The sequence below is a fragment of the Pseudophryne corroboree genome, chromosome 1, assembly GCF_028390025.1.
Source record: "Pseudophryne corroboree isolate aPseCor3 chromosome 1, aPseCor3.hap2, whole genome shotgun sequence".
In the NCBI taxonomy this organism is placed as follows: Eukaryota; Metazoa; Chordata; class Amphibia; order Anura; family Myobatrachidae; genus Pseudophryne; species Pseudophryne corroboree.
The window spans coordinates 531,892,329-531,919,152 of NC_086444.1; the positions used below are offsets into that span (position 1 = coordinate 531,892,329).

Consider the following 26,824-nt stretch of genomic DNA (forward strand, 5'->3'; position numbering starts at 1 on the left):
AATTCTTACTCTGGATTTGTTAGGCTATGCCCTGCAGGGACTTCAGGCAGAGTAATACATGCACTGTGTGATCTGTCAGGAAGGAGTGGAGTAATACAGTACTGTCTGACTTATCGTCCAATTGACTGAGATGGGAATAGTCATTCAGCTCTGGGTGATTTGCCATATAGGTGAGTGAGATTGTCATGGTGATACAGAACTGGATGTGGGTGCAAAGGGGACATGGCTTCATGGGAGGGGGTGTGGCTAAGCATACATACCCCACTTTTCATCACTTTGGGGTACAGGGTGATGTGGGATGCCCCGGGAGACTGGTGTGATGCAGTTCTTGCCTCTGCAGGGTGGTAGAAGCCGGATTGCTGCACATAATTTTACAGTGCAGCACCCAGATCCTGTCACTGAGTAGGAGCTGTCACCTTGGTGTCACCCCTCAGAGGGTGATACCTGTGTGCGGGCAGAATCCCCTACACCCACCTTGTGATGCCACTGATCTATACTTAACTACTGAAGAGGTGAATGCAAGTGTGATGGGGCATTCTCATGTGTGCAAAGCTCAGTGAGGGCATGTTCTCACAAATACATGCTGTATGTAAGCAAAAATACATCTTTCAGAGACATATATTTTGCACATCATATGTAGAAGGTGCAAAATCACACTGATGATGATTACGAGTAGCAAATAAGATACAATGTTATGGTTATCAAGCAAAAACAGTCACATCTCAATATTTGTACAGCTCTGAATGGGACTGATATAAACAATTTTTCAATGCGTGCTCCATTTGAGCAGTGTGTTCCTCTTTACTTCCCCTGATTCAGCCTCAATGCATGCATTATAAAATTGGTGCAACTTTGAGAGGCTGATGTCTAGGGTTTATGCTAGCTACTTCCTCAGGGAGAGTCTGCCAGCCTGGGTGTATCAAATGTCCCAACGTCTGCAAAAGTGAAATGTCTGAAAGCCTGCATAGAGGCTTGCTTACCATATCAGATCCTGTTTCTTAAGCATGTCATCTGAAGCATAGAGTTAGAACCAGAATTTGAAATGGATTTTACTTTGGCCTACTCATATTATGTGGTATTACCTTGTTTTCTTAAGCCACCTTGGTTATTTTTCAGTTGTTACAATGTACTTCAGAGACTGGGCTTGGGGCAGTCTCATGCTGTGGCTCAGTTGACCTCGTGTGAGGAAGATGCTTGCCGCAGGCTGAGTCTTTATTAACTTTATTAACTCTACCAAAGTGGGTGTTCCATTGTGGGTTGCAAACCCATCATTTTCAATGTTGAGTCCCTCAGAATAAAGGTTTTAGATAAACTGCAGTATTGACCACCAGTTACAAAACATGCTGATTATGTAGGCTTTAATCTGGGACACCTGTGATTTATAAAGGTTGTGTGGCTGGCTAAATCCAAGTCTGTTTTTCACCTGTTTTGGCCAAACAACCTGTGTAAATCATAGGTGTCCTGAATTGAGGGGATATGATGGCAAGCCTATGACTAAGCCTTAATCAATAACTTTTTTTTGTTTAAGATGATTTTTTAATATAAAATTCAATTTTTGTATATGATGATTGTAGATTTCAAGGTGTGTCTGTTTTTAATGTTGGTTGTAATCGGTGGTTGTGGAATATTACATTTTCAAAATGATTGTTATGAATAAAGTTTGTTCATGTTCATTTCTCATTGTAAATCTGTTATTATACTTCCTGTATTTTGCATAGGACAGCTCCAGCACAGCTGCATTATCAAAAATAGCAACAAAAACCAGAGGTCATATTCAAATCAGTTGTGTAAATTTGTAGATGCCATGTTGAAAGAAGGAGGATGGGGAAACATAGACAGTCCTCAGCATATCATGTAAAGAACAGTATATAATGGCAATAACAAATACTGTACAGGAATTCTAGAGGGGGGTTTCCAAATGTTTGCTTTTGGAAGAAACATTGCTGCAATAATTATGCAAAAGTCAAGGTTGGTAGTGAGTTAAACATTTATTCAATACTAGCATTTGCCCATGGCTACGCTCACATGGATGTTTGTTAATGCTCTGTGGAACTAATTTTACAAAGACAGTAGTGCCAGCTAATATTGTGGTGTATATTTTATAGTGTACACAACGGGGATGATTCAGTAAGGGTCCCATATGCAATCCTTACTGCATCTCCCCGCATGTGCAGGACAGGTCCTGCGTTCTTGGCGCAGGAATGTAAATGCCTCTGCCTGATTGACAGGCAGAGGTGTTTGGAGGGAGGGACGGAAGCAGATGGCATTCAGGAAAATGGGGGCATGTTGCCCACATTTTCCAGGAGTGACGAAGGCCAAGGACTGCGTCATGAGAATCAGTTTCCTTGGCCTCGGAAGCCATGCTGTGACAGCAAGGCTGAGAAAGCTTAGAGTTACTCAGCCTGCCGTTGCAGATGAACATCGTGACCAATGGTGTTATGTTAATAACAGATGCGATTGCATCACAAATGCAGGGAGAAAGGTTATGCACCTCCTCCTGCATTTGCATTGCTAAGGTCTGCAATTGCAAAGCTGCTGTGAGCAGCTTTGCATTTGTAATCCTTACTGAATTAAGCCATTTGAACACAAAATGTATTTGTAAACAATATTTGCAGTTTTTCCTTCAGGGATTAATACAAAAAGATGCTTGGGGTTACTAACTCCTGAGCAATCCACATAAAGCTGTCCATGGGAGAAGCAGCTGGTCCTGAGATCTACTTCTGCAGCCCTGAGTGTTTGCCCCACATGTTAAGAGTCTGGTTTTTCCTTTATTTGCGCTTCTCCTTTATATCACATCAAGATCATACTGTACATGCCTCAGTTTCTTTCTAGGTTACTAAGCTATACAATAGTGAAAATGCAATCCATATTCATATAGGAGTTTTTGTGTGATGCTAGAATGAAGACAGACAAAAATTCTAAATGTTATAGTTTAGAACAGTCCCTAGAAGTATATTTATCAAAAATGTTGCTATGTATAGACACAGCTCTTACAGTTTTATTATATGTATAGATTTTAAATGTAATTTCCATGCTATTTTTAATAAGTCCAATAAGTTATGCTAAATTGCTAGCCCTTCATCCTTAGCAGAGTGGGCATTTTGCATGGTTTAAGAAAAGTCTGCGCTCAGCTTCATAGGTAGTGACCAGATCAGTGCATAACACAGTATCTCAAGCAAGTTGCAACATATACACCAAAGCCCTCAGTTCTAAGACTGAATTTAAATTGGCCGATTTTACTCTACATTTATACCCAGGTACATACTGTACAGTCCAAATAAACCCTTTCCATTTATTCTGGAGCATGTTTGTATACCCAATTAACCATTTATATTCATTTAAAGCCTTTTCTGATGACAATTCAAGCCAACATAGTAAAGTTACTAATTATATTATCCACATCATTCCTTCAGATGAACTCATTCATGTCTGTTAAGTAATCTCCACATCCACAGGGAAGTATATTATAACAAGGATGAAAGGCATGCAGCAGGAAACAAATATAATGGGTAGTACCTATACATAATGCTGTATTATATAGCACAAAGAGTGGGGTGTTTACTTAGTTCCAATAACATGGCTAACCAGAGCAGCAGAATGCAACTTCTTCTAAGACAGGACTTTTCTTCCTAGCAACCAAGTGTATAGCTTACAGCCTAGTTTTTGAAGGTATGTCAGTTCCCTCCTGTTGTTCATGCCATAATGTTAATGGAAGGCTTTGCTACCACTTTCTGGCACATTTCTGTGCCACTCTAGGCTGCAGGTGAAAGGGCTGCACCTGCTGAGCTTAGTACCCTCAAATCTTATAAAACAGCCACATAAAAATTCTGTGCTACACATCCTGGCTGCACATTATTTTTTAATACCTCTATGTCTGTCTGTTTTTACCCAGTTTTGTTCTATTACTGTTGTTCTAATTGTAAAGCGCAACGGAATATGCTGTGTTATATAAGAAACTGTTAATAAATAAATAAATAAATAAATAAAGGACACTGTAAGTATGATACAGGTACAAAGTACAAAGCACAAGTATGAGTTCCCAGTACACCACTAGTGGGTCTGTGTGCTATAGCAGTATGACAAGGACTCCATTCTAAGAAAAAGGAACATATGACTGACCTGCACCATTCCTCCCACCATACAACATCATACCGCCAAACATTTTCAAACACATCCCTGGGACTCAAAGTGAGCACACTAAAGGGATTGTGACTTCATGTTTGCAAGTGTGCTGTATGACATTTTGGGGGCATGACCGTGTGTCACATCCCCATTTCTCACCAAACTGGGGACTTTCCCAGTACTCCAGGATTTGCTGGGCAGCCCCAGCCACTTCCAGCGCCGCATGGATGATGCAGTGAATGGCTGATTGGCATATATATGCTTCATTCCCATTGTGCTGTGCAGGGCAGCATGTGGCCTACCCCCACCCGTGGCACACTGTGGCCTGTGGGTGGGACAGCAGGACAGTGTCCGAATAGTGGGACAGTTGGGAGGTATGCAACATTTACACTGTAGCAACTGCTAGAAAATTCCTGATAGTAAGCCCTCAGCTCACTCAAATCCTGTATGTATATGGCTGTGGTGTGACATGGATGCCATGTGGTGCAACAAAGATGCTGAGGTCCCAAACTAGATCAAATAATTGGCTCCCTGAGGAGCCCTGTGGTCACACTAATTGAGACTCTGGCTTCATGTTTTGAATGATGACATAGCAAGTGTAGGCTGAGAAATGCCCCCAAAACAGTCATGACTCACCTGCATTTTTGCCACCACTGCCTGTTACCACCCCTAAATGCTGCGTGACTGTCAGTCACTTTGTGAATAAATCCTGACTGCGACATGTCTAAGGTACCTTGAGGCATGCACAGTGTAACCATTACAAACTTTCAATCAGCCAATAGTTGCTCAGCTCTGTAACTATCTACACTGCGCACATTTCTGACTCAGGCCCTAAGCAGCTCCATATGTCTTCAATTAAGTGCAAAAATGCTAGATGAATGAGGACACATCTGTAGACTTATCTTTATTTCTATATGAACATACCAAGTGTCAAGTGTTTTCTTTTTTCCTTTATTGCACCTCTCCTGATGTTGGGAAGTCGGCTGTCAGTATGTCAACAGTGGAATCCTGTCTGCTGGAATCCTGGCAGCGAGGCTGCACGTCCCCTCATGTGCTTGCTGCTATCACCATGCATTGGGCCTGATTGCGAGATTAGCTTGCCCCAGGTTCTATTCCCCATTGGTTGGTGGTATGGACACACCGACTGAGTGTGAATAGCAATATCAGCAGGTGTCAGGATTGCGGCGTCATTCTCCTGAATACCAGGATCTTGACAGCTGGTAAAGTCACTGCATCCCCTTATGTCACATCGAGATCATACATACTTGAGTTTCTTTATAGGTTGTTAAGCTATACAATAGTGAAAGCACAATCAAAATTCATCCAGCAGTTTTTGCGTGATGCTGGAACGAACAGACAAAAAAAAAAAAAAATGTTTTGCGTCTCCATACAGAAATGTCTGGCTACAGCTTTGCTGCTTGTAGCAGGACTGTGAAGCAAATGCAGAGCAGCAAGCCACTTTCGTTCGCATCGCTGCTGTGTAAATGGGAGGTGGGTGCATGCACATGCCAGCTCCCATTCAAGTCTATGGTATAGCAGGAGAGTACGATTGCACATGCCCAACTATGTTCTGACTTCCTAGCTATGATGCGTATGCATCGCATTGCAGCAAGGATGTTAGTGGACACATATGTAGTTCATAAACAGTCACTAGAAATGTATTTCTCAATTGCTATGTTCAGACACAACCCTTAAAGTTTTATTATATGTATATAGATATGTTTAATGCATTTGATACTGATTTTAACACAACCTTTGTGACAAAAAACACTGTTCCTAGTGCCTAGTACACTCTAAGCAACATTGTATGTGCCTGCAATGCCAATAAGATGCTACATTTTAGAAAAAGCATGACATTCCAGGAATCATTACCCATGGTGAAGCATCTAAGTCGCAACACGTGTCTCTTGTGATATGGCATGTAAGAGATAGGTGTATGAGGACACATCTGTAGGTAATGTAGATTATATACCTTCCTTTTCTACAATGTAATAGGCTACGTACAGTACCAACTGGTATTTTTTATATGCTGCAAAAATGCAAGTAAATGTGTAGTGGGCACCAGGGATAACTTTTTTCACTCTTACAGCCAGTAATTAGCACCTTATTTCAAGTGAGGATCCCCCACATCCATGGATAAAGAGTTAACTCTTAATCTTCTTTGGCTGACCATTAAAAACTGTAACATCTACCTGGCAGCAAAAATGTTTCATGGTCCTGATCTAAAATCTTCATTGTGCAAATGTACTAAATATTTTTCAGTACAGTCATTCTGTTCATCAATGTGTTATTTTTAATACTGTAACATGGATGTATCCTAAAATTAGTTTGGTGTACTATGTGTGAATGCAATTGTCTTTTGGATAAAACATTGAATGCTGCATTAAACAGCAGCTTCAACTGAAGAAGAAACAATATATATTCAATTGACAATTATTTCTCCAATTATAGTAAAACTCATTGTAATATGACAATAATAAAAAGAAATAAGGGCTAGGCAATATATCTATCATTAGAAATATTCTATTTAGAAAACAAAGTGGCCATAATTGTACTGTAGTTACTAACAATACATCATGATTTTTAGTGATACATTTTAAAAATACTTTCACCCAATAGCATACTTCCTCTCATCTTTGTTTGTTTTTTTATTTATGTAAACATAACATACAATACTTATTGTCCTTTTTTTATCTTTAAAATGTATGTACTAGCTTTAAAATGTATATACTAATATACTATGTAAAGATGTTTTTTTGTTTATGGCTTTGTTAAATTTCTGAAACTCCTGCAACTTTGGCACAGATGCATCCCTGTGATTTAGCATACAAACATACTTCCCAATGACTCTATCCTGCACTATAGTTATTTAAAAAAGAGGAATAAGGAATAAACATAACGGCTGACATTGGCAACAGACAAAATTAGTCCTAAAAAATAATAGTGTAGGAGACTACATATAGGTTGAACTCGGTTGTCTTTTTTCAAAATGAGAAACAATGTTACTATGTTACTATGATTTAAGCAGGCAATTGAGGACTCTGATAAATGCATATCAAATTCATATAAAACACATATTAAGTGCATACACTCCAGTGCTGTTTGTGGAGACAATTCAGAGTTGGCTGCAAGTCAGATGTGACTGCACTCACACTGTATGGAACTAAATGGGGATATTTTCCAGTAAGCCTAGTTGTATGTATCTACTGTATGTGACTGCACCACTCCTACTGTATATATATGCTAGGTTTCAAAGCCATCATCATAATCAATGTATACTTGTAGTCATTGGCGTATTTATAATGGGTGCAGTGTGTGCAGTGCACACGTGTTCCCGGGGTCCAGGGGGCCCACACTGCACACCCTGCACCCATTAATTGAAATACTTACCCACCGGAGTCCGGTGGTGCAGCACCAGTGCTACCAAAATCATTGGGAAAATGTTGCAGCACCATTTTCCCAGTGTTTCACACATGCACAGTAGGTAAATCACCGGGAAAATGGCCACTGCACCATTTCCCCTGAGATCTACGCATGCAACCCTAGTGCACAGAGTCTACACAACGCTGCCGGCTAGAGAGGAGGGGGCCCATCCGGAGTCTGCACACGGGCCTCCTCCTCTCTAGAAATGCCCCTGCTTGTAGCAATACTATACTAGGTGGATGAGATACTGATCTTTAAGTATGCATCTCTCTCTGCAACTCCATCAATTGACATGCCTTTGGTAAATTTAGCCTTTGGAGTTTGTTTATTTATTAAGCATTGGATTCTAAAACCACACACTTCTAAAAGTGTTTATGCCTAAAATTTTAAATGGCAATCATTTTACTAGCAAAACCAATCTAATAAGATCATTGCCCTTCTAAATTTCAGGCATAAACAGCATAGTTGTACCCCTTTCACACTTCAAAATTCTGTGTTTTTGCACAGATGAACGAGCATCAACCCGAGATTTTGGTAAGTGTGAATGGAAACAACCTGGAACTTTGTGCCAGGTCCCCAAACCTGCTCTTTACCAGAGTCAGGCTCAGAACTGGGTGAATGTGTGTCTGTGCTGCCCTTGTTAGATTTATTGTGACTGATTTAAAAACAGAAAAACATGTAAAAGCATGATAAAGGTGTAGCTAGGCCTCGACTAGCACTTTTGTAAATGTAGGAACACAGCAACAAATAGTTGGTCATTTTTTCTAAGACCAATAAAAACTCTCCAATATTATTTGCTGAGAATCAGAAACAATTTTCCTGACCATTGATTTATATGAAAACAAGAGAGAGTTATGGATTCCAAATGAGTTCAATAACAACAAATACACAGCAATGCTTACATTTATTGTACAATCTGTGGTTTTTCAAAAGAAGGAATATCAGTTGAAGTGGTTACTTTAAATATAGCTTTTTTTTACATGTGTGACCCCCAAGTTGCCCTGATGTTGCGCATAAATAAATGGTTATAACACTAAGGAAAGAATGTAAAAGGTTGTTGAGGAAGGAGGAGATTATAAGGCACTTAAGTAGTGATTGATTATCTAGTTCCCACTGAAACACCACATAATAATTAAGGGTGGGAGCAGGTGCTGAATGTAGCAGCATTTAAGCATGATATAGTGTCAGCAACTCCCAGTGTAATAATGAGCTTCCACAAACAATACCTCTGTGTGACATATAACAAATAATGATGTCTCCAACTTTTCTACTGTCAATTTAAAATTGATATTTTATAACATTTTTTAAACTCTTTTAACTCAAATGCTGGTGTAAGCTAAAATGTGTTATTTCAAACAAACAAAAAAACACATTACACTGCTAATATTTTATATTATACATGGATACAAGTGTAATGATCTATTATAAAGTTTTTTTAAATAATATGAATATTACACTAAAAATATATCTGATTACAACACCTTGATCTGTAAAGTTATCAATTTACCTGTAATATCATTAGACAATGTGAAATAATGTCATCAATTAGTTAAACAACCATATACAACAATTTATAAACAAAGGGTGAGTAATTTTATATAGGTCAGACACAGTCAGTCCTGATTGTACACTTGGCTCAGTGTTCTTTATACGTAAACTCATCCTGCAGTTGGAAAGAGGGTGGAGGACGATTAATCCGACCAGATGACAGTCTTCCATTGCTTGGCAGTCCACGATTTATGAGTGTTAAACCATTGTCTCTGCTTCTTGGCATTTGCCAGGTTTACCAGTAGTTTGGCAACTGCAGCTCGTCAATGAATATTGTACTTGTAGTTCCCACCACACTGTTCTTGTAGACATGGGGTGTGGAACATGGGAATTCAGCTCAGCAGTTACTTATGCATTGGTTGTCTTCTTATTCTTGCCAACAATCTTCCTCGATGCCCTTCTGTCTCTGGCACTCACACTTTTATCCATGCTGGTGTTTAGCTGATGATGTTTTTCTGGAAGTGGTTTATGATGTCATTACATTTGATACAGTTCCTCACAATATGCCAAATAATCTGGCTACTCCAGTCACAGACGCACCCACTAGGCGAGCACCAACAATACGCACTTTCTGAAAGTCTGTGAGCTCAGACATAATTCACTAATGCCTGCACAGAACAATGTCAACAGAACTCCAACTGCTTCAATAGGTTTCCCCTCATAAGGTGAACACTAACTGCTGTGGCACCACATCAGTTTGATGTCGAAAATGCACATCTACAGTAGTTCAAGCATGCCGTTTACACAATTTTTCACATATTTTTGTCTGACCCCTGTATTTTATTCTATATGTAAAAAATTTGTTCCTTATAAAGGGTCTGGTATGTTAAGTTGACAGTTATTATGTTGAAATGCATAAGGTCAACAGGAGAATGTCAACATGATTGAAATATTGACATGCTTAGCCACAGTGACTATGTAAACATTCATCTTGTCTACACGAATGACATGACGACATGATAGACTATCAATAAACCATCCCTAGTGGTCCAGTGGTGTCTTACCTGGTCCTGGTGGCAGCGGTGTCTGCAGCATCATCTTACAGGTCTTGGCAGTCACATGACAAACAGTTTCAGTGGAGACATCTGAGGAGCAGCATTCTAGTGAGTATTTGCCCCTACCACTAACCCTCCCTCTAGTGCCTAACTGTAACATCTCCCACCTAGCCTAACCCTAACTCTAACTCCCTCTAACGCCCAAACCTCCCAAATGTGCCTAAACCTAACCATCGGCATTCTGAGAATACATTTCACATGATAACATTTCAGATGTCGACATGATCACATTCTGAGGATGTCAACATGGTAGCTCTTGATAATGTAACCAGATCTTCTTATAATGTTATTCAATAATGGTAATTTAGCAACCATAAAACATGGGGATGTAAAGCACATGTAACACTGTGCTATTTGATGGTCATGCAATTAACAAGGAACCCTCTCACTTCAATTCAAATGCTTTATGCTATCCTTTGTAGTTTTACAAGCCCAGATGCTAATGCACATGGTAAAATTAGAAAAAAAAATCCATCACACTAAGTCCTGCTTGGACCATCCCCTTAATTAATTATTTAACTTAATCAATTAAAATTTCACAGATGAGCAATTCAGTACATTGCTACAGCATTCCAATTGAAATCCACAAAATATTAAGGGCTAAGTAAGTCTTTTGCAGTTGAGATGATTATTTTTAAACACAGAATGTGATAGTGTAATGAACTATTTCAGTACTAAAGCCACAGAACACATTGTTCAGAGGAGTTCAATTGATGCTGATCATTAATTGTATATCTTTTGCAATCTTGGAAATTGTAAAAGTACAAGTACAGCACAATTAGCGAAACTATGCTGTCTACATTCTGTCCTTAAGAATATATTTTTCCAGCTAAAATATTTTGTTATTTTTATTATCCTTTTATGCAGAAAAGCAGCGCAAATAAAATGTGATTACAGGAGCAATCACTGATAAGAACTAGGAGACGAATGATAATGGTTCAGTAAGAAGACATCTCACACCAGCCAGCTGTGCCAGCTGACACTTACTGTACAAGTTTATATCTGTATGTCAGTTTTCCTCTTGTTATGTGTTAGGATATTGTATTGAAACTGAACAAGATTTGCTTTCATCTGGGAGCACACTGGGACATCTCTTACATGGTCATTTACAAAAGTGCAAAAAGATGGGCATGTGTTGAATTCATTATGTGCAAGCACTCATCTTTATACAGATTACACAATATAAGTGAACACGAACATTGGTGTTTTAAAAATGTTGGCCATTAAATCCATCTGAAGCCTATTTATCATGAAATATTTGTGGGATATTCCCCCAAAACAGACATTTTCAGGGGCAAATATTTAATATCCCCCAGATGTATTATGGAGAGATTGCAGCCCCCCTATGGGGGCAGAGAAACTGCTGGAGATACAAAGCATTCCATAGCTTCGCCAACAGCTACACAGGCTCACTGACTGCCAGGAGCCCAAACCAGAAGAAATGTGATACTATTATACTATCACACTGCTTCCAGCTCTTTGCATGAAAATATGAATTATCAAACAGCAAATGTGGGCAAAACAACTTTTTCTCTCCGGAGCCAAGTGTGCACACATATAGGCAATGCAGATTTGTTCCCAATTCAATTACATTTCCACTTGTAACTGAAGAGGTGTAACCAGGCTGCAAGGCTGCAATGGGACATTCTCATGCAGGCTAAGTTCTGTCATTGAAGTAACTCTGGTCTATGCAGCAGAGTTGGATGTAAGTATAAATATAAAGTGTAAATGTTGACATCTAGGCCTACGTGGAGTGTGATGGGTAGCTGGAGCCACTTCATCAAGGGATATCTCTAGAGTCTGGTTCAGGTGTGATACAGCTATCTCAAGAGAAGTGAATGCTGAACAGGTGAAAACAGTTATTGGAGTGAGGTAGAAAATTCTAGAAAATTAATTGCATTAATATTTCTGCAGGTTTGAGGAGGATTGGAGGACTTCAGTGACACTGAGTTTGAAGTAATGGAGCATGCAGGTGATAAGGTTGTGATCTGTGAGAGGGAAAGGGTTGTTAGTGAATTCAGAAACTGAGCATAGTCTAGTGAATACTAGATCAAGGTAGTGGCCCTCCTGATGAGTAGAGGATTCAGTCCATTGGGAGAGGCCGAGAGAGGATGTTAGAGAGAGTAGTTTGGAGGCACGAGCAGCAGATTTTGGGCTATCAATAGCAATATTGAAATCTCCCATGACAATGGTGGAGATGTCAGAGGATAGGAAGTGAGGGAGCCAGGCAGAAAAATCTTCTAGAAATTGTTTGGGTTGCCCAGGTGGGCGACAGATAGCTGCAACATGCACAGAGAGAGGAGTGTAAATTCTGGTTGAATGTACTTCAAATGATGACTGATAGAGGGCAGACACACTACAAGAGCATACAGGTGTGCCTATGGAGGGATATTACACATTTTTTTCCATGTATGAAGGGGGTTATTCAGAGTTGTTAGCAAACCAAAAAAGTTAGCAATTGGGCAAAACCATGTCGCATTGCAAGTGTGTTCAAACTGAAATATAATTGCAGTGTAATAATAAAGCAGCCAGTATTTACCATGGACAGAAACAATATAGGCCCTCATACCGACCCGATCGCACACTGCACTTCTTCGCCGGGCAACGACGCTGACATCAAAGAAATCGGTTACAGCGGTGACCACAAGAAGATTGACAGCAGGAAGGCGTTCCGGGGCGTCAACTGACCGTTTGAAGCTGTTTTTGGGGAGTGGTAAGAAGAACGCAGGTGTGTCCATGCTAATGGAGGGCGGATGTCTGATGTCAAAACTGTGACCATCATCGCTGGACCCATCACACAGGGTATGTCCAGGGCTGGTCTTGTTTTGTATGAAACTTTTTTAGCATAGCAGGGCTGCACAAGCGATCACAGCCCAGCTATGCTAAAATACACTCCCACATAGGCGGAGATTAGTTGATCGCACCAGCAGCAAAAAGTTGCTTGGTGCGATCAACTCTGAATGAGGGCCATAGCCTACTAAAATCTAAATCTCTCTGCACATGTTACTTCTGTCCCACCTGCAGTACAACATGGTTTTGCCCAATTGCTAACTGTTTTGGTTTGCTAACAACTCTGAATAACCCCCTGAAATACGGGAGCATATGCACCCACATGAATAGATGCATTGCATTACACAGCATGAGGCAAATTGTTGGCATCCAGAGACAGAGCGATAGATAGATAGATAGATAGATAGATAGATAGATAGATAGATAGATAGATGTTAGACAATTAACTTGCTTTAGCCAAAGAGATCCTAAGGTTTAGAATTTATCCATGTCAGACCAAATAACAAATATTAAATCTAATATTCATAGCATACAATATATATATAGATAGCAAAAGGGTTCTCCCCAGCTGGGGAAAGCACACACGACACTGCAGGGCTTAGTGAAGAAAAAATGCTTTTCTTCAATATTTTGGGGTGTAAAGCCCCTTCATCAGGAAACAGCATACATGCGCTAGGGAGAACCCTTTTGCTTGGTACTATTATACAAGGGCATGCAGGCAGATTGCTCCTTAACACCTGAGTACCAATCCAGCAGCTTCCATACAATATACACAGTATATATATATATATATATATATATATAAATAACCAGTTGCCTGACCACGATTGAAATAAATTGATCATTGCTGCTACTGTATGATGGGATGATAACCTATGTATTTATGAAAAAAAACCTGAGAGTGCCAGTTCTTTGCACATGGTTATATTCAGCAAAATTATTTATCTGTGGCACCGGGCTATTTACCATTATTTGGTTTGCATGTGAGTGCTGAGTACTATAGGATTATATGTATATATATATATATATATACACACACACACACACACACACACACACACACAAATATACAGAATATATATATATATATCTCCTATATAATAGCCCAGATCTGTGATCTTGTGATTCATTTGCTAACGCTGGGCGGAGTCACAACAGTGGGCGGAGTTAGTCAAATGAGTCACAGATCTGGCCAAATCTATAGGACACTAGGAGCAGCTGCAGAAGCAGATAGTATGGACATGGCACAGGCAGGGGTGCATACCTCCCAGCTTTCACACACACACACACACACACACACACACACACACACACACACACGGCGAAAAGTGGGCGTGGCTTCACGGGAGGGCCCCGTTTTCGTCAGTGAGGGGATATGCCCAGCGCTCTGTGAGCTGCTGGCATGCCCCCAGGGGCTGATTATGAGTCCGGGGGGCACAGGGTACTTGAGACAGGGGAGCCCTATCTCATTGCTGTGCCTGCTGTGGGTTGGGGGCGTGGCCTAATCGCGGGACGCGAGGCCACGCCCCATTATGCAAATTCCGGGATTTTTTTTTTTTTATTATGGAATTTTGGCCCCTCAGCTAGGGCTAAATCCAGAGGAGGTGGTCGCTCCCCCTACACACCCGCACAGGCAGAAGAAAGCAGGGAGACTGCTGCCTCCCTGTAACACCACAGACCTGCCAATACGCAGCAGCGTGTGCTGACTGTAGCACAATGCTGCCGCTGTTGCTGGCAGGACGGGGGAGCTTCTGAGCTGGGACAGAGCTACTCGAGCCGGGGGGGCCCCTAAAACTGTGGGGCCAACGGTACGTACCGCCTGCCCCCCCCCTTAATCCGGCTCTGCTGCTGGAACCCCCCCTTAATCCGTACCCCCTGATGCCCCCTCTCCCTCTGTCTCCACTATTCACCGCTGCTCTGCTAAGCAAAACAGCGAGTACAGGAGCTTTCCAACTGCTCCCCCCCCCCCACCGCAGGACACTGCGACCCGCGGGTGGGACAGCGGGACAGACCCCAAAAAATGGGACTGTCCCGCGAAAATTGGGACATTTGGGAGGTATGGGGGTGTGTGAGGGGGTATGCCATACTTGACCCCCACATCAGCATACTCAGCAGGGTCTCTCTGGCGGGGAGGAGCGTCACATTCTGGCACACTCCACGCTTCTTAGCTGTAGTTTTGTGGGTCACCAGCCGCTGTGCACTTTCCGTACTGCCTCTGTTATCTCCAGCCCCTGCGACCCCACCGCTAGCTGCAGCGCTGCCACCCGCAGTGAGTTGCGCCCAGCTCCTTCACACACTTTAGCCGCCGGGTAGCGCTGCAGAAGTCCGCGCTGCTTGCAGGCTCTGACTCCCTCCTCCCTCCAGCATCAGCGTCTCCTGGGAGCTAACCAGTCACTCCCAGTCTCCCCTTACCATAGTGCCCAGCAGCCGTGAGGTCCGCGCCACGTGCATGCTATGACCCCCTCCTCCCTCCAGCCGCAGCATCTCCTGGGGGCTAACCAGTCACTCCCAGTCTCACCTTACCACAGTGCCCGGCAGCTGCGCGAGGTCTGCGGTGTGTGACTGAGGAGGGGGGGAGTGATGCGGACGGGCAGAGGAAGCAGGAATACAGCCTAAGAGAGTCAGCCATGCCAAGTCTCCACCAGCAGCAGATGCCAACAGGTTGGAGTGGAACAGCAGCAGCCAGCAGCAGTGACTCCGGTAAGACACATCTGTCTGTCACCACTGTTCTGTCCCTAATACCAATCTCTCCCGTGCCCTGTGTTCTGTCATGTCCCTGTCACCCCTGGCCTTGACCTGCCACCCTTATCCTGGCCCTTTCACCCTTATCCTGGCCCTTTCACCCTTATCCTGGCCCTGTCACCCTTATGCTGGCCCTGCTACCCCTATCCTGGCCCTGTCACCCCTGTGCTTGCCCTGTCAACCCTATACTGGCCCTGTCACCCCTGTCCTGGTCCTGCCGCCCCTACACTGACCCTGTCACCCCTATCCTGTCCTTGTCATTTCTGTCCTGGCCCCGTCGCCCATGTCCTGGCCCCGTCACCCCTGTCCTGGCCCCGTCACCCCTGTTCTGACCCTGTCACCCCTGTTCTGACCCTGTCACCCCTGTCCTGGCCCAGTCAACCCTGTTCTGACCCTGTCACCCCTGTCCTGGCCCTGTTACTGCATACCCTCAAACTACCTTTTTGGCAGGTACAGTACCCGCAGCACCTCCAGACCTCTCCCCAATGCACCACACCTCCGCACCTTCCCCTCCACCACATGCGGCACTCCACCCCTCCCCCACATGCTGTGCCTCCAGACCCCCTACACCACCCGCGGCTCCCACTCCTCCGCCCCTTCACCACCCCCAGCAATCTCCAGGCCCCCTCCACCATTCACCCCCCTTATATGTCTCCCCCACACCTGCCCCCCTCCACCCGCAGCATCTGCAGACACCCTCCTCCATCCGCGGTCCCCCCCTCACCCACCCCTCCCCCACCAATGGCACCCCCGCACCTGCCCCACCACCACCTGCAGCACCTCCGGACCTCCTTCCCCATCTGCCGCAACACCCGTACCTGCCCCTCCCCTACCCATGGCGCCTACGGACCCCTACCCCACCAGTGGCACTCCCGCCCCTTCCCATCCCACAGCACCTCCGGAACCCTTCACCCATCTGCAACATCCCCACACCTGCCCCTCCCCCACCCATGGCACCCCTGCCCCTCCCCCACCTGCAGTGCCTCCGGACCCCTCCCCCATCTGCATCCCCCACTCCTCTGCCCCTCCCCCACCCGCAGCACCTCCCAACCCTTCCCCATCCGGGCCCCACCCCCACTTCCGCCCCCCCCTCCATCCGCAGCATCTACAGACACCATCCGCAGTACCCCCCGCACCCGCTACATTCTGTACATTGTGGCCTGCAGGTGCTGTTCACGCCGTCGCAAGGGGCTGCGCCTCCTTCACCATCGCACACCCTTTCATTGTGCAATATTCAACCACTAACAAAGGAATGCAGGTGATACTCCATATAACACAAATATTGAACCTTAGAAAGGCATGCAAGGGTTAAGGGGGCGTAGCCCCTTGCGACGGTGTGAAGAGCGCCCGTAGGGCGCGATGAAGCACCTAGTATATATATATATATATGTGTGTGTATGTGTTTATATCTATCTATGTATCTATATCTATCTATCTATCTATCTATCTATCTATCTATATATATATATATATATATATATATATATTCATTTTCAAATTATGCATTTCTTTATTCTTGATTAATTCTTTGTAGCTGGATACACAACAGCAGAAATGTTGGCTACGTAATATGTGATGGCATGCATACTGCAAAAAATTATGGTACGCATCTAAATATTGAATTTATTTCTGTTGGATCATACAGTCATGACGCATATGCACTCCACATCCCACTTACAATATGTGCTGTCAATGCACAGATAAAGGATTAGTATACTACTTTATTCCCAAATCTACAGTACCTAATCATTTTGAACACCTATCTATTCTTACTTATACAATACTATAATTTTTGACAAATTACCTTTTTTCAAAAAGGTTTTACTAGACTATCATACTTTGCAAAGAATTTTATGAGTTAATCACCTTTGGATAAAAATAAAATAGCTAATTTTCCATTCGTATTCCAATTCATTTTTAATGTATGATTAATATTTTCAAATACCACACCACTGAATATAACACTTGATTGATTATTAAATAGAAAAAGAAAGAATACATTTGGTGTTCAACACAATACCCTAATAACCATTTGGAAAGATTAAGTTCTTGTTTTTAAATAGTGCATTTCTAAAGCTTGGCTACAGGAAAGAAAATAGATTTAAAACGTGACTTTTTACTGTATTTTTTATTGTTGAAACTCTAAGTAACATAAAACTACCCTTGACTGCTGCCACTCTCATTATTACCCAGTAAATGCAGATTTTAATATGCCATTCAGTATTCTTTTATGACATTTATAGCACTGTATTACTACCATGATCCGCAAATAGGCAAATCTTTTCCTTTATATTACCTCTGAAGCTGAGAAAGGTGCATAGATGTATACTGTAAATCTTGTTTTTGCCATTCTTCAAAATTAGAGGACCTCAAAATATATGGCGTTATATATTACATTTATGGGAATATACAGTAACTATGGATTATGTTATGTTATACATCTATATATACTGTTAAATGCAACTGGCTATACTGCAGAAATTGCTTAATATAGTAATGTCTTTACAAAATGACTTTTCAGCAAAAACTAGTCTGTTTTTTAAGCTTACTTACAGTAAAATAAAAAACAAATCTAAAAAACCCAAAGATACTGTATTCCATTAAGGTTGTCTATTTTAGGCTATGTTGAAGAAATTATAGGAGGGAAGTGAACAGAATTGCTCACTATAAAGCCAAAATGATAGTGCGAATGGACAATGGGACTAGTTCGAATTTCTAGGCTACAGAACTGCTAATGTTAGCAAGTAAAGCTGCTGCCCAGAAATGAAATGGGCACCCACCGGAGAAATCGCATACCTAGATAATCGAACTAGTCCCCAAATGCGTACAAATTCGCAGCCTATATGCAACAACGGGGACCACCGACTGCTCGAGTACATGATTGCAGCTGTCAGGTACATGCCCTGAAAATGGCCCTGACACTCCTGCGTTTTGCCTCCACTCCCTGTCACCTCCCCCAAACTGTCACTTCCTGTCAATCCTCACTGAGGGTGGAATTGTAAAGCCACCTTAACACATGTGCAGTGAAAGTGCAGTGCATGCATAGTCTGCTGAAAATCTCTCAATTGCGAAAAACATCTGCATAGCGTACAACTCTGAATTAGGCTCTAATTTATATACATTATATAGAAGTAAATGGTACTTTCATATTGTGCAACTCCAGCAGCCTAATATCCAATGCAAGAAAAATGAACACACCTACAAATCCACAACCAACATATAAAAAAAGCATGCGCATTGAGGCAGCAATTGCAAACCCACGATCGCACAATGCAAAGTGAATGAATGGCCTGTATGTATGCATGCAGCCGTGTACATGCATGTCCACTAAGGCTAACGGCTACATCTATAGAAAATATAAAGTTATAATATACATTTTTTTGGTCAGGAAAATTCACATTTTGCTCTGCCAGAAAACTTCAGTAATTATGTATTATCTGGTTACACATCTGTGATAACATTGGCTATATATTTATGCAAACATGCAACGTCTGATCTCCTGCATGAATAGTGAATAGTGACTAAAGACACAGTCTGCCCTGGGAGGCTCAATACCTTCAGAGTTTTCTCGTTGCAGAGAAATCACCAGCCGCAGCTCCTACCTTTATCTCCCAGGATATCTGGTGCTGGTTTGAGATGTGTGCATGCACGGGTACGCAATTCCACAAATTAACAATCAGCCAAAGCTTCCATAGGTTGCATCGAGTGCAAGTCCTAGAAGTCAAATTTGGCTGCTGTTATAGCAGGGGGGTGACTTCCCATTGGAAGTGTTCTTTCTGTTCATTTTAGTCAGGACTGCACTGCAAGTCCCACAAGGAAAAAACAACTCAGCCAGTTCTAACTAGGCAGTTCTTGCAGGTGGCAGATTTTACCTAGGTAAATCCACCATAACCCCAATGTGGGTACGAAATGACTTGTACTGAATGGCATGTACATTGCCCCACATCATGAGTGCATGGGCCCCAAGATTTATGTTGCCAGCCTTGAGTAAAACATTCTGCTTGTGAAACTTGACTATGCTCACTAAACAATGTAAGATATATAAATAACTTTGAATTATAAGGTTCATCAACTATAATTAGTAATACTTTATATTTTAAAGGAATTGTTTCAACAATAATTTTATTAAGTTATTAACAGTTTAAATGCATTTATTTACTATGTATTGTATGCAGGCTTGTGGTATAATTCAATTTTGAGCTAAGGGAAAAGTAATGGAAAACATACAGTAAATATTATTTCCCTGACATTTGGTATCATTGATATAATGATCTAAGAATGTACTGGTATGCATTCTGTTGTGGAACTATACAGGGGATACATATACATAGTATAAACTTTTGCAATGATAATAACATGATCATGTACAGTTTGTAGATCAATACTGTACATTCTCTATATAAGTAAAAGTAATCCCAAACATTTTACAATTATCATGTTTCAAAGAAACTTTCTGTGACTCTTATGCAGTACTACTGGATTGTTTATGCACAAGTCAATTTATTTGCTGAATGCTCAGACAGGAATGCTCAGGACGGGATCGGTATGAGATCCCACTGGCCGGGATGCCAAACGTTAGGATCTCGACATCGGAATCCAGAGCGGTGGAATGCTGGCAGGGGGATGAGTGCAATGAAGCCCCTTGTGGGCTCACTTGCCACAGGTTCTATTCTCCCTCTAAGGGTGTCACGGACACCCATAGAGGGGGAATCACCTACCTTGCTGGTATACTGGTGGCAATATGGTGGCCCTGTCGGGATCCTGGCATTGGTATTGTGACAGCCAGGATCCCGACTATCGGTATACTGTCTGCATACTCTCAGGACAACCAAACTGTGATATGATCATTCAGCAATTGACTTATGCAATTATTCCATGTATGCTAGATCTTAATATGCCATTTATAGTTGCACAGGCTTGCAGTAGCCCTAGAATTATTTTAATTTTAACTATAAATTCAAACAAACCCACATACACTATAATAATTACTCCCAGATAATTAACATGATTTATGATTTTTAGAAAAAAAATGTTATTTTGTTTATTAATAGTTTAGCCAAAATCATTAAATTGGCAAATACAGCCCTCTGTTGGTGAATTATGTAATGCATATGTAAAGTTTAAAACCAGTTGGCGCATGCGCAGTTTAAAATCAGATAACAAAAAGAATCTACTGTATATAACCCTTTGCACACAATAAAATATGCCAGAGTGAATTTGAAAACATACATTGCTTGTCATGTTAATTCACCATCTGTGGCCACATATGTATGCTGTTCTGAAGACTGACATTGCTTATTGTAATTTGGTGAATTAAGGGGTGACAGAAGCCCCAGCTTTATCACCTGCTTAAGAAAAGTTTTAACTTATTGAACAATTGTTTACTGGTGGTATTATGGTCATATCTTAAAGAAATTTAATTACAAAAGTCACAAGTTAAAAATAACAGTAATAGCCAATACTAAAACAAAATGACATGTATAGTAAAAAAGAGGCTCTATAAGTAACAATAGATTCAATAACAAGTCATCATCAGGTACCTATCTAGCAAAGTCGACCTTGAACCATAAGGGAAATCTTATACAGAAGAAAAATTTTCTCTGGTTCCACACATTTTACAAACAATGCTTTGGGCAAGTCAGTGGTAACATGTAATACTGTATGAATACATATATATTCGTACTTATAAATGTACGTAGGCACTTACCTTTATTTAGATGTTTTCACATCTAGAAAGAAGAGAAAAAAGAGTAAGACTTTTTAACAAATTGAAGTAAACATTTTATCTGGCAGCCAAATCATATCACACATTGTTATGAGAAATATGATAAAGTGAGATGTTTTACATTCCTGAAATATTTCATGAAAATTGACTCATCCAAACATAAAATAAAAATTCTACATCTACATTGTAAAACACGGGTACACCTGTGTCAAACTACAAAAGAAGTCTTTTAAACATATTGCAGTAATGTCCACAGATGTGTTCAACCCTAATAGAGTAAGTTCTGTACAATACAAAATGCATTAATATTGCCTTCACCTCAAACTCCCAAATTGAATACATCTATTGTAGCTTTTACCGAATAGCATATTCATTATTTAATAATAAATAGTCACAAAGACAAACCACAATTACACATATACCTTATTGCTAAAATCAGCAGAGAATTATTATTTGCAGGCTTTTTTTCTACAAGCTAATTCTGCAAACTTACTAAACAAATGATGGTGCCCTTTAAACACAGTTATGCTGTAACAATGGGATCCCAGCGGTTGGCATACTGACAACTGGTATCCTGACACCCATCAAAATGCAGACACCGGAATCCTGAAAAGGTCAAGAGACCAACACCAGAATCCTGACAGCCGGCATCCCAACCTTATTAAGTGTAGCACATGGGATAGCTTAGGTTGTGGGGGAGGGGTAGGTTAGGGTTAGGCTGCGATGAGTTGGGGTTAGATTTAGGCACCCACAGGGAGGGTTAGGATTAGGCTGCAGGGAGGGGGGTTAAATTATGGCACCAACTGGTGGTGGTCAGGGTCAGCATTAAAGGGGGAGGTTAGGATTAGGCTGCAGGATGGGTGGGTTAGGGGGAAGGGTAGAGGGGAAAACTGCCCCAAATCACCCATTGGCACTGCAGTCTTTGTGATCCTGGCTTCGAGATTATGACCACCACGAAAACAAGTGCTGTAAAATCATACTGAATACATAACAATTACTATGACATTTTAGAATAATGGAAAGAAGGGATGTAGTTATGTGACTGGTGGTCCAGAGACTGCCGTTCATAAAACCAATGACTACATCCCGCACCATCACAATCCCGAGAGTCTGCATGCTGACTAACAGGGACTATTCCCACTCGACTAAACCCATAGAGTAGGAAAAGGACTTGAGCAACTGAGCCCGCAGCGTGGTGATCACAGCGAGCCTGCAAGGAGCTTCATTGCGCTTTTCCCATTGGCATTGTTATCCCCGGGATCCCAGCGTCGGTATGGTGACTGGCGGGATCCCAAGCGCTAGTCACCTATACCCAACCTTAGAAAGAAGATCTGCACATGCTATTTAGTGCACCCCTAAACACATTTGCACTCTTTCTTTTGACACATGCATGTGCTAACATGCGCGCAATGTCAACATGGGATTTTTATGAGCATATATGTGAAAATTATTTTTTCTGTGCAAATATATTTTTTTAAACAATTTTCTAAACTATAAATGGCTTTCTTACACAGGATTTTTTGCTGTTCATTGTGGCGCAGCGTGTGTGAAGTCATGATGCCATGCAGCACCACTGAGTCAGGCAGAGCAGGGGAACTGCATTATAGGTAGTCAGAAGACAGCAGTGGGCCACCAGAAGACATCAAAGAAGGTAAGTGTGCTGACTTGAGAGACACCTGTGTGGGCTGGCATTCATTCATGATGTTTGAGATATTATATATATATTAGTGTGCACTATTTTAATAACTTTCTGGAACTAGGGATGGAGAGACACTAGTTTGGAATGGTGCCTGGACACTGGATTTTGCAAGAGTTCAATCATGTTGTTTGAGATATTACATTTACTGTAAGTTGTTTGAGATATTATACAGTAAGGATGGAGCCTCCCTCTTCATTACAGTTTCTCCACCTAAACAGAGTATTTGTCGCACCTTAGCTATAGCCCAGGTTGTCGAGGTGTTGTACGGAGAGGCTCCTTGAGGTGCAACAACATACACAGCATGCAATACACATCTTCACCACTGAGTGGCTAATGCTCCACTAATCCAGTACTGTAGAGCAAAGAGCGGCAGATGGATATACAGTACAGTAATTGGACTATAGTAGTGTACTCTTTGCAAGCCCTGGCAAATGGCCAGTGACAACTGTAATGTTATACATAAAGACCAACTGTCAGACGGAGGCAGTCAATCACGAACTTGAAGTATATAGTGTACTGTAAATAAAGGGACATTGTAGAAAATATTCATTCTGTAGGGACCAAAAAAATAAATCAATAAATCAATAGATAAAAATGGTGTATACACATGCAAACTTACGTGTTTAAGCAATGGTGTTAGGGTTATATGAGCATCCAAGTCCCATAGCCAATACAGCAAAACAAAACCAATTGAAAGAGATCACTGCTTCTATTTAGACATGGGTTTGCATCTGTATCTCCAGGCATCATGGCCTAGTGGTGAGGTGTACCAGGTGCCATGCTCATGGCCTTGGGTTCAATTCCCAGAAAGAGGGAATGCCAATTTAATTTTTCTTTACACTTTATTATTATTATTATTATTATTATTATTATTAACATTCATACATTTAAGAACCTTACATTCAGCAGAAATATGAACACATGAAAAGATCAGTTTTCATTTCAAACTAGTCGAGCATCTGCAATGCAAAATCTGTAGTACAGTGCTTCATAGGAGACATGAGGGCACAGTTTAATCAGAGTTGATGTGCAATAAAGTGGAGATTGAAGCCATGGGTGTGTATTAGTGTGCATAATATAGGTGCAACATCTAGCAAAAAGATGAGTTCTTTTGCAGATTATTTACCGATTTGAAGGCTGTGGAAGAGTCTGGGCAATGGGCACGGTGGGAAGTTCTAAAAATCTTGCGGGCAGGATTGAGAGATTATCACCATAGAGGAGGTCTACATGGGTGACAGGGAGAGTATTTTGAGATAAGGTTTCAAATGTTTGAAGGGGCAGTGTTCTTGAGGGATTTGTGAGTTATTTCATTTGGTTCTGGATGACATGTGAATCCAGAATTGACACTTGCAAAGATGCAGCAGAAACTGGAGAGCTACAAGAGATGTAATTTTAGGAGGTAAACCAAGTTTCTGTAATAGGAAAGAGTACTTTTGAAATGAATTGAACATCGATGATTCATAGTTATCCAAAGATTGCAGGAAAAGGGAGGGAGAGTAGTGGACACATGTGGATTTGTTTGGAGAGGTTGGATGTACAAGATGGATGGAACTTTTTGGTTAGAATATAAAGTGTGAGTAAATATTGATATTTGCACAGGGTGAGAAAGAGGACATCCAAAGATGATTTGTGGATGTGTATTGTATCTGTTTATGCAAGCAAATTAATGAGAATGTTGTGAAGTAGTCAAAGAGATTATAGGTTCAAATCAGCAAGGAGCTAAGTAGTGAAGGAGAAACAATAACTGGAATGAATGACTAGGATGTTGAAGGGACAAGAGGAGTTTGGTTAGAACAGTGATGAAAGTGTGTAAGGTAAATAGAGATGGTAAATTAATGTTCATGAATGTGGATTAGCTAAAGTAGATAAGAGATTGTTGAGGAACAATTAATACAAGTTCAGGGCAATTGAGGAAGAGGTTACTGCACTGCCCCATGCCAGTCTCTGTAGCTTTAATGCCCACTGTTGTATAGATTGTGGTACTTGATAATGCCATCACAAGGGGGCATGATTACACATTATCTGCACTCTCAGACTCCTACATAAGACCAGCCATGAGTAATCTGTACCCGCTCCCCCATCTTGACATCCCAAACAATGATGACAGTGGAACACATTGGAATCAGTAACTGAAGCAAGATGAAATACACCCATCTGTCCACATGCTGTAAAAGAAAACTAAAGCAACATGATATACACCTATATGTCTACATGATGTAAAAGAAAACTTGATTTATCAGACCAGATTACCCTGTACCATTTAAATACAGCCCAGTTACTGAAGGTGTTTTTAGTGGTGGACAAGGCTCAGCATTGGCACAAGGTGCAATGCATTTTGTGTTCTGATACCTTTCTATCATAGCCAGCATTAACATTTTCAGCAATTTGTACTACAGTAGCTTTTCTATGGTATAGGGCAAGAAGGGCTAGCATTCACTCCCCATTGGCATCAATAAGCCTGGGACACCAATGACACTGTCTTCAGGTCACTGCATACCAGGAACACCCCACAAGACCTGCCATTTGGAAGATTCCCTGATCCAGTTGCCTAGCCATCACAATTGTGCCCTTGTCAAAGTCGCTCAGATCCTTACACTAGCCCACTTTTTCTGCTTCTGACAAACCAACTTCAAGAAGTAACTGTTCACTAATATATCCTATCCCTTGACAAGTGCCATTGTAACAAGATAGTCAATGTTATTCACATTACCTGACAATGGCTTTAATGTTTTGGCTGACAAGTGTGTGTACATGTGTTTGTGTGTGCATATAGATGTACACATACATTTATCACACACACACACACACACACACACACACACACATATATAGACACACATATATAAATATATACACACACTGTGTATATATATATATATATATATATGCACAATATGTTTATTCAGTGTATCCACCCTGACCTCAATTGCTATATAACAGTTTATGTGGCTGGATATAAAATGAGCTTATAGTGTTCACTTAGCTCCCAGTGGAGCTGCATTCTTATACCATTGCAACAGAAAATAGACATGATTTATGGATGCAAACATTTTCTTTCTATTAAAAATCTATTTTAGACAGAGTCCTGATGATGCACTTTTCCTTTACCATCAGAGTCAGTGCACTGCTATAGCTAGATTCTAGAATATTCCAATTAGAGATTGTTTTATTTGTTATATTATCTGTAAGATATGGAGTAAAATGTTGCACTCATTTGTCCAGTTGTATACTTGTAAAATGTGTCTGATTTGATCTTATGAACTTATGTATTTTAAAGCAACAAACTGAGTACAGGAGGCCTGATTCATGATTGTAATGAATTGCACCATCGCAAGTGAGTGGCTGTGCAACTCCATGTTATTTTGAGGCCTAACTAATTTGTCAGTAGATGGGTTACATTTTTCAGCAGGCAGACAGTGTATACGCCACCACTCATTCTGGGTACTGGAGTGGGTGTTTCATTCATAGGAAATGCTTTAAGCTGGGTATACTGTACACCGGAAAGATTTTTCTGCACATCGACTGATCTGCAGATGGCAGTTGTTCATACACACTGACCAACCATCACTGGCATATAAAGATATATCTGTTGTGAGAATATTAACCAATTAATATTTTGAGATGTACACACTGGTAGATTATCATCATGAAACGTGACAACTCTGCCTGCAATTTACATAATGGACTGGCCTTCTAACGTACATACAAGAAAAGTAATTA

General features: G+C 41.3%; 1 protein-coding gene across 33 annotated transcripts in view; it reads right to left on the reverse strand.

Moving 5' to 3' along the window:
* PTPRD (protein tyrosine phosphatase receptor type D) overlaps window positions 1-26,824 on the reverse strand; it is a 2,362,472-nt gene that overhangs the window by 1,992,379 nt on the left and 343,269 nt on the right. For all 33 annotated transcript variants that reach the window (XM_063914017.1, XM_063914015.1, XM_063914014.1 and 30 more), the window contains exon 3: window positions 21,388-21,409. The gene's annotated coding sequence lies outside the window, so the exon portion shown is untranslated. The remainder of the gene's footprint in view (window positions 1-21,387; window positions 21,410-26,824) is intronic.